This window comes from Micromys minutus (assembly GCF_963924665.1).
Source record: "Micromys minutus genome assembly, chromosome: 24".
Lineage (NCBI taxonomy): Eukaryota > Metazoa > Chordata > Mammalia > Rodentia > Muridae > Micromys > Micromys minutus.
Genome location: NC_137959.1, coordinates 3,905,275 through 3,915,237, shown reverse-complemented (window position 1 = coordinate 3,915,237; position 9,963 = coordinate 3,905,275).

Here is a 9,963-nt window from a genome sequence, read left to right as displayed (position 1 = left end):
GTGTTTCTTTTAATTATTTGAAATAATTTAAATTTAGCAAAAAGTTTCATAAGGACATACAGAATCTCCAAGCTACCCTATATATAAGAACAACTTTTAGATAAGAGAATGTTTTATGAAATGAGTATTGTTAATTTCAAAGTTTCACAGCGAGGAGAATACTGACTTTTTCCGGATCAGCACGATTGCAAAGATGAAGCTGTAGTGTGATGTGGTGTGCTCATTTACAACAGCACACTACACTTGCTTAATCCAAAAACACTGCTGCTCGCTAACTAATTTCTAGGATAAATGTCAGGTTGCCCCCTTCTCTGCTTTACTGAATGCTTGACAGAGATGAATACTATTTTCTTCTTTGATATTGCTTCTCTCTGGAGCAACTCACAGACTAATATTAAGCAGTTATGAAAATTCCAAGTCAAATAAATACAGGGAACCTTGTTTTATATTAGACTAGCAATATAACCACTCTTCTGCCCTCTGCTCAGGAATTTAGGCACTTAGTTTCTATTGTACTGAGTTAGGGAGAGTTATGCATGCTGATTCCCTCCATTCAGATGTGATTATTCCCTCTTCATGTGGGTAGTAACTGGGTTTGTCATTCGGTTAAACCACAGTGGGTAAGCATGTCTCTTTGCAGACAACTTTCTGCTCTGGTAGTTTGTAGAAGCTCTCCATCTAATAGGTTTTCAGCCTCTTAAGTGGAAATCTGTCTCAGGAAATTAAGGGGGGAAAGCAGAGTAGACAGTAGTGGATGATAAGCTGTTGGGAGGTGCAGTAAATAACGGAGGGAAATGTAACTGAAAAGAGAGGGATCATTTAGGGCTATTAGGTGACAAATCCACTTGGATGGAGAGCTATTATACCTGTAAATATAGAAAAATGGTAATGTTGACATCTCTTCATCACACAATCTGTGTCATTAATATATGATGAAGGATAGAAAGAGTGAGAGAAATAACGTCAACACTTGGGGAAACTAGCTAAGCTGAAAATGAAGGCTCAACTTAGCACCATTATGGAGGGAAGAGAGTTCATGATATGCATGAAACTAGCATAAGCCACATATGTTCTGTTGCTTAAAATAAATAGATAGCTTTATATCACCAGAGAAAAATGATGTAGGAAGGACAAATGCTCAGAAACAGAAGAGTCAGGAAATGTTGAGGGCTGTTGGAAGCAGTAGTGGGGAGGAGGGCATATTTAAGCAAACAAACAAAACATTTGCTCTTACTGTAAAGACAAGTTTCCTGGACCACTCTAGGGTACATCAAGGTTATATACTTGCCCACTTCCTATTCCCGAAAGAAATGGCACTACTTTTAAATTCTTCAGAGGATTTTTATCTTCTAGAAAATTCTCCAAAGCTACCCTATCTGATTGTCCCTGAGATGCTTAATGTTGAGGAAAGTCCAAGTTGAGGAAAGAATAAAGGTCTAAATGGTACCGTCTGTGTCTCTGTGACCTCTGTGAGGCCAGCATTAGGTCAGTGAAGCTCTCCAAGGCTACACAATTTAAAATAGACTGGGGTGGCTGCTGCGGAACAGCTCACTGGGACAAACTGCAGTGTCCCACCATCCAGAGCTTCAGTGCTAGGATGGGAACAGGCTGAACAGCCCCATGAGTTTGAGTGTCCAGAATTTGGGCTAATTTGGGCTTTCTTTTTAATTTTTTACTTAGAAACAAGCCTAATCTTATATAAACATGCTATGAATTCCTAAAAAGTAGAACAGTAAGAATATTTATTTAATTATTGGGCCTAAAGGGTGCTCAAAAGAGTGAATTGCTAACCCTGGCTAATGCCAGGTTGATTACTTTGAACTCCCACAATCTTGGCATCTTACATTGACTACAAATGTGATTATTGATGATAAATTGGTAACTGAAAGACAACGAGTAGAATTTATTGTGATTGGCCTCTACACATCATATATGTGTATATGTAGAGGAAGAAAGACTCAGAAGTTATTTCTGAAAAAAAGAAACATACCAGACATCATCAGGTCAGGGTTTGTTGATACTTTTAACATGCCAGGTCTCTGGCTGTCAACTGGCCAGTGGGCTTCTGACCCCACAAGATGATGAATAATGAAACTGAAACTATGGAATGAGGGAAAAAATAATTACCATACTTATCTTCAAAGGGAGCATCAGTTTTTTCCCTCTACTCCAAAGTAAATCACCCATATGGATAAGGTAAAAAAAAATCTTTTAAGTTAGCAAATCAGAATTGTCTTTAATTTTTAAGTTTATTATTATAATTAGTGATGTCTGTGTTTGTTTGTTTGTTTTGTATGTGTGGGCCATAGTGAGTGTGGTGGTCAGAAGATACATTCGTGGAGTCATTTCTCTCCTTCTGCCTTTATGTGTGTTCCAAGGGTCAAACTCAGGTTGCCAGGGAAACTTGGCAAGCTCCTTAAACACTGAGTGATGTCTTCACTGGGAAAGGAGCCTATAGGTATTCACTGAAAAGTAAGGCAATTTTAACTATTCATATATACAGAATACAGTGTAATCATACTTTGATGAAATTGATGTGTACTTTCAGATTTTAAGATTGGACTAAGAAACTCTACTAGTATCATTCTTCTGTAATTGGGAGACACATTAATAAATGTTAATTATTGTGTCCTTGCAGTGTATTTCTGGAATTCTTTGTACCATCTACTTATTGCCAATATTTCCCTCTTTATCTCTCTTCCTCTCCTCTTCTCTCCTCTCCTCTCCTCTCTCCCCTCTTGTCTTATATATTACACCCAGAAAGCAGTTTCCCCTCCCTCCATTTCTCCCAGTCCCTCCTCACCACCTCCCCTCTCCCCAACTCTTTCTCCATTTCTCTTCAGAAAAAAAGCAGACCTCCCAAGGATATCAACCCAACATGGCATTACAAGCTACAGTAAGACCAGGCACAAACCTTCATATCAAGGCTACCTGGATGAGGTAACCTAGTAGGAAGAAAGGGGTTCCAAAAGCAGGCAAAAATGTCAGACACCCTCCACTCCCGCTGTTAGAAGTCTCACAAGAACACCAAGTTACACAGCCCTAATGTATATGCAGAGGACATAGCTTGTATTCATATGGGAGCCCTGATTTTCACTTCAGTCTATGTAAGCCCCTGTGAGCCCTGCTTAGTTAATTCTGTGGGTCATGTTCTCCCGGTGTCCTCCATTCCTCTGACTCCTATAATCCTTCCTCTTCTTCCTTGGGGTTTCCAAAGCTCCACCTAAAATGTTTTGCTGTGGGTCTGCATCTGCTCCATCAGTTGCTGCATGAAACCTCTCTGACGACTTTTTTTTTAATTCAGGAAAGATCTTGTCATGTAAGCCAGGCTTGCCTTAAAGACACAGTCTCTGTCTCATCCTCCTCAGCTTACTGATTGTTGGACTATGCCACTACAGTTGGCTATTTTCATAAAGTATTGCCAACCATTGCATTCCCATACTCTCTTCTGGAACTATGTTAGAGAATATGGAGTATGGAGTCTGTCAGAAGGTCTAAGCGGCAAAAGTGGGGAGGTTAGCCATACATACTCCCAGGTAGTCAGGGGAAGAGATTACAGAACTTAGAGTTTAGTACTTCCTTTGGGTTGCAAGTTCTGTGAGTTACAGGTGGTCTTTCTTGTATCTCTTTAGCTGAGTACCCTATCCCACTTATGTTCAAAAGGAAGCTGATGGGTCTAATCCATAAATGGTGGCAAGAAGCAAAGGAAAGGCAAGGGGGTATGCACATTAGCCACAGCCATCAATAAATGGCAGCAATGTTTGTAGAGACATCATTTTGTGTATTGTATGGATCCCTCGCCTGTCAATTAAAAAGCCTGTGGCCTATAGCTTAGGCAAGAAAGAGGTGGGACATCGGGAGGAAAAGGAATTCTGGGGAGAAAAGGGGACAAAGAGAGGAGTCCAAAAAGAGCTGAGAAGGCATTCACATGGTACCTGAGCACAGGTAACCAGCCACATGGCAGAATGTAGGTCAAAACAAATGGGTATCTTTAGTTGTGACTGAGTCAAAATAGAGCCTAGCTATATGGCCAAGGTACTTGTAAATATAATTTGAGTCCAAGTCTTATTTCTGAGGGCATGGGAATGGGAAGAAGAATCTGGGATCCACTATAACAAATATTGAGCAAGAAACATGAAGCTTGAAAAATATTATAAACATTACTTGCAAAAGTTTCTTCAATCAATTAGTTTGGGGTAACCACATTCCTAGACAGCTCCATAGCATTTGCTATCACCCCATGTTTCAAACTGAAAGCTCAAAAAAAAAAAAAAGAAAGAAAGAAAGAAAGAAAGAAAGAAAGAAAAAGACTTTTCGTTCCTTTGCTTTGATGGGGAAGACTGGGATTTTGCCAAAGAGCAAGATCTTCATTCCCTGTAGATGTCATTAGGTGAACTTGAAGTCCTGGTGATAGCCAACAAATAGTTTGGTCACTTCACAATGTGGGTCCCAGTATTTGAAGTTTGCTTTGTACAAAGCACACTTAAATACCAACTACCTAACTTAAGAAAGCATTGTGTAAACCTTGAGAGCCAATGAAATGCTAATCCTAAAATGAATTTGGAGTTTGAAATTGTTCAGAGTGTGGGTGGCAGCAACAAGGAAGCATGCTGAGAAGCTCTGCTTGGTTTTCTTAACACAGCTCATCTCCTCTACTTGTTGAGTTTCCCCAAAGCTAAAGTCTGAAAACAATAGAGAGGGGGAGTAGGCATGTTTAAATGGCTCTGTTTTATACTTTATGAATTTCTCCCATGACTTCAATCTTCTATCTCTACTCATGTTAAAGAGTAACTGCTAATTACCAACAGATGCAACTCTAAAACTAATTTGAAACATCTTCCTTAGGAAGAGACCATGCAAACCTGGAGCCCTCACACTTCACACCTTCCATTTGGCTAAATGGCCTAACCACAGTCTTGAGTCCATATACTTAATTCTCAAAAATCATAAGAAAGCTATGATATTGTTGTTACTTTAAATAATTGCATAACAAATCTAATGCTATTTCCATAAGAAGTCAGTGACCTTTCTAGTTCCTCATGATACTTGCCTTAGTTAATAATGTCAGCACTTTCTCATATTATCTTGTATTTATTTTAATATATTTTGTAACATTTATTTAAATATTTATTACATTAGTATTTATATTAGACTAGGTAGGGGTAATGTATGTTTATAACTTCACAACTTGGGAGGTCAGGCATTCACAACTAGCCTCAGTGCATATTCTGCCATGTAATGGCAGAGATTAAAGTAAAATACCTAACCATAGTGGTCAATAAAGGTCACTCTTTTGACCTTGTACTTTGCCCTTAGCAGGAGAAAAATCAAATAATGATTTTAAATGGGCTTAGGAACAAAATAGCATAAAGCCCTTAGCTACCTTTCTTTCTTTTTTGAAATGGTCTCACTACATAACTTTAGTTTCTCTGGAATTTCCTAAGTAGGCCAGACTGGTCTTGAACTCCTAGAGATCCAGTGCTTCTGCCTCTGAGTACTGGGATTAAAGGCATGGGCTACCAAACCCCAGCAGAGCCTTGAACTTTTTAATGATAAAATAACAATAACAATCAAAACAGAAATAAAGCGGGGCAAAGTGGTACATAACTGTAATCCCTTGGGAAACTGGTCCAGGAAGATAAGGAGTTCAAAGACAGTCTGAGCGATACAGAAAATTGGAGGCAAGTCTTGTCTGCACAATAAGACCCTGTTTCAAGGGCTAGAGAGATGGCTCAGCAGTTAAGAGCACTGACTGCTGTTCCAGAGGTCCTGAGTTCAAGTCCCAGTAACCACATGGTGGCTCACAACCATCTGTAATGAGATCTGATGCCCTCTTCTGATGTGTCTAAAGACAGCTACAGTGTACTTTAATAATAATAATAATTTTCAGAACAAAATCACACAGAGGTAAAAACACAACAGTGTTAATACATTGTATCAAATTATACAAGGACAAACCAAAAGAGTAACAGAATCCCAGCTGAGACAGCTCAGCCAGGAAAGTACACACTGCACAAGCACAAGGACCAGAGTTCTATCCCCAGCACCAGATGACATCTGTGTTTGTCCTTTGGCTTCACCTGTACATGGGCACATGCCCACAGTCACCAGCAGGGCTTGTTTTCCAGACTGAAGATTTCTAGATGATTACTTTGACCTGTCTTCACACGAGCTCCAATGGGATGGCTTTAATGTGCCCCAGAAGAAAGCAGTCAGCTGTAGTAGGTTTGGAACGTGCTGCTGCCTTGGAGTACCTCTGCTTTTAGCTTTCTCAAGGTAGACCAGATGCCCAGATTCCTCTAGAGTCGTACAGAATACAAGGTCGGGACATTACCTTTAGAAGCTTTTAAGCAGCAGGGCTGACAGAGAGCAGGACTGCGGATGAACTGCGTGACTCTCTCAGCTAACATTTAGCCTTATTTGTGGTAAGGACCCAGATATGCCATCAGCCTGAGCTACCTGGCAAAGTGCACTTCAATTTCAAGCTGATGCGTTTACTCTCCCGGTCTAAAATTGTTGTCAGCAATTTTTTCTTTTAAATAGAACTTGCAGTTGCTGGCCTTTTAGAATACTTCATATTTACAAAGGTGCATTTCATATGAAGATCCTAAAGTGCTGTATGAAGATCATTTCATTTATCCTTATAACACCTCTGAAAGAGAGAGTGTTGTGCACTGTGCGCCCCCCATCAGCGTATTCCATACTGAAACAAAAGTGCACAAAGGCCCAACACAGATAGTTTCTTGACGACCAGGCCAGGACTCATGCTGGGCTGTAGAATGCATTGCTAGGTGGCCTGTGGTGGATTAGGCTTTCTCACAGGGCTGGGGGGATGGTTGGTTGTCTGTCTAGGGGAAAATCTTTTCTCAATGGCAGCAGAATTGGAGCAGGAGAAAAAAGACTCTAAAAAAGTTGACAAGCTTCATCCTGTCCAGTTCTCTCTTTATCCAGTTCCCAGTTTCCAGAATTTTTTGGAAAGGAAAGGGTGAAAGGAAGGCTTAGAAGACATCTGTGCCCATGAAAGGTTGATAGTGCAGGTCTGAAAGACCCACCTGTGGAGGGTATGGTGGAGCACAGAGATCCACAGAGGCATCAAGTGGGTCTCTGAGTTTGAGGCCAACCTGGTCATTCAGAAATATGTCAGTAAACCTTTGCTTTGTTATTGACCTCAGTAGCTAGAGGCAAAAGAGCAAGTGTCAACTCTATGGTCCTGGAAACCTTTCATTTTTTAAAGCACCTTGTTGTCATTAAGCAGGTAAGTGAAGTTGTTCAGCTTTCTGATCTTATCAGATCTCACAAATAAATGACGGAACGTGGAAGACAGGGAAGTTTTTCAAGAAACTTTGAGACTCCTTGAGCTCTTTGGGGTGACCTCAGATCATCTACTGATAGATTTGAGGAATTGTGATTCTCACACTCCCTTTAAAGTGACTAAGATTCCGGAAAACAAATCAAAACAAGAAACCAAAACAATAACAAAAAACCAACATCCTGATGGTCACATAGAAAGGAAAATAAATTCCAGGATCTGGATCTTGCCCAGAGCTTTCTAACCTAAGAACAAGATTATTTGCCAAGAGTGCAAATGAAAGCCAGGTCACCACTTGGTTGCATTCCTGTCTTCTGCACTATGTCTTTATTGGTGGGAGCTGATAAGATCAGAGCTGACAAACAACTTTCCTTACCTGTGTAAGGGTCCATGATTCGCCTAAATGATACTCCTGACTGCAGTAGTATAACACAAAGAGTGTTGTATTATGTACAAGTCCAGCATGCTGGGGTCTCCCATTACCAAGACAGAGACACACACATGAGCTAGAAGGTGATTTAATTCCCCAGTTCGATTTAAAGCATACTGGGGGAATTCGTGGGTAGGTGACTTCTACCTTAATCCATCTCTATGGACATTCCAGAACCTGGGATGGGTAGGAGCAGAAACTGTTGCTGGGAAGGTCTGGAAACTGCTGCTGACCCATTGTCCTTGCTTCAGGCCAGGTGGCAGGGCAGCTTCTGATGGCAGTGCAATTTCTGACTTAGCTGCCTGAAGCCGGGGGTTTTCCCTAGTAACTGACTTGCCATGGCCCTGCTTAGACTTGTCCAGCTCTTAGGTCTAGTCTTCTAAACTGCCAATTTAAAGCCTGTCATGGAGTCAGCATAGCCTTCTTACCTGCTCTATGACAACAAAGTGCTTTCAAACTTCACAGGTTTCCAGGACCATAGTATTGACACTCGCTTTTTGCTCTTTTGCCTCTAGCTACTAAGGTCAATCATAAAACATGACATCACTTTTTAGGTGGGTCTTTTGCATCTCTGTGACCACCACCATGCTTTCTGTAGCACATTTTTGACCAGTTACCTCAGTTGAAGCCAAATCTCAGGTGCTTTACTTATAGTGAGTCAGCAGCTCTTGGCCTATTGGACTGGGTGGTGCTTTGAATTAGAGTGGTCCCCAAAGGCTCATACTTGAATACTTATTAAGGATGGAATGACTAGAAGGATTAGGGGTTAGGAGGTGTAACCTTGTTGGAGAAAGTATGTCTCTAAGGTGGGCTTTGAGGTTTTCAAAAACCCTACACCCCCAGGCCAGTGTTTTTTCTACTTCTGCTTCTGCCTCTGCTTCTGGCCTCTGGCCTCTTCTCTCTCTCTCTCTCTCTCTCTCTCTCTCTCTCTCTCCCTCCCTCCCTCCCTCCCTCCCTCTCCCTCTCCCTCTCCCTCTCCCCCCCCTCTCTGTGTGTGTCTTGATGTCTCTGTCTCTGTCTCTCTCTCCCTCTGTGTGAGTGTGTGTATTTGTGTTTGTGTATACATGGTCACCTGCTTTTTAACTACAGGTCACCACAGCTTCCCAGCAGAAGCTGTCTCTGTTTCTTTTAAGGTTCCTGAGCTTGAGACATCATGTGACTCAACATGGCGCTGGCCCCATCTCACTTAGATAATAAAAACTTTCTAGCTAACTTTTAGGCTGATAGCCATAAACCTTTTAGTGGATTTTTGCCTCACGTTGGGCGCCACCTGTTGCAGTAAATATTAAATATAGAATTGGCTTATCTCTTTACAGCATAAAAATTCATTCAAAACTATTGTGTAGGTTTGTGCCTTGATTTGTGTTTTGAAGTTGGAAAAGGGGGTTTAGAGCTTCACATCTCAACTTGTGTATATTCTCATTTTTTAGATCCTGAAAAAAAAAAGATTACATATCAAATAAATACAATAACATTAATGGATTGTACTGATACTTAATATCTATAGTCTACATTTTTTATTAAAAATTTTGATTCAAGTTAACATATCAAATCATTGAGGTACTATCTCACAGGAAACCCAAGGCTGATTTCTGGAGAGCATAGTAATTAGCACATATTTCCCTTGATAGAAGTTTGGGGTCATCTTGGCAAGTACATCTTGTTACTAGGTTTTACTTTCAGACTGTAGCCAAAGCTCTGAACCACAGGTTAGAACAATACCAACTGTATTATTTGGCACCAATCACCTACTTTATGTCTTTTTTCAAATTCGGCAAAAACAATAATCCACCTACTCTAGCCGTTACCACAAAAAGCCTTTCTAAAGAGGCAATGAATATTTTTAGAAGCCTGCTACTGTGATGAGGTGATCCCTGTTATAAATAGTTATTCATCTCTATGTCTGGAGATACAATCTTGGGATACAGATGAATCGCACCCCTTTAAGATAAATCTCCCACCCAGCAGCTGTGTGTACACAAGGGAGTAAGCCCCACGTGAAACACCAGGGAGTAATCACAGCACACAGGCTTATTCCCAGTAAGCTGTAGACTCATGTCTGGCTAATAATTTAATGGCACCTCTAGTCATAAACAAAGGTTCATTTAATTTTTTAATTTTTGTAATCATTACTTTATTATTACAATAAAAGAAAGTAGAACAGTATATATGAGAACAAATAAAATGTACAGCTTTTTTTGCTTCACTTTGCTTTTTATATTGT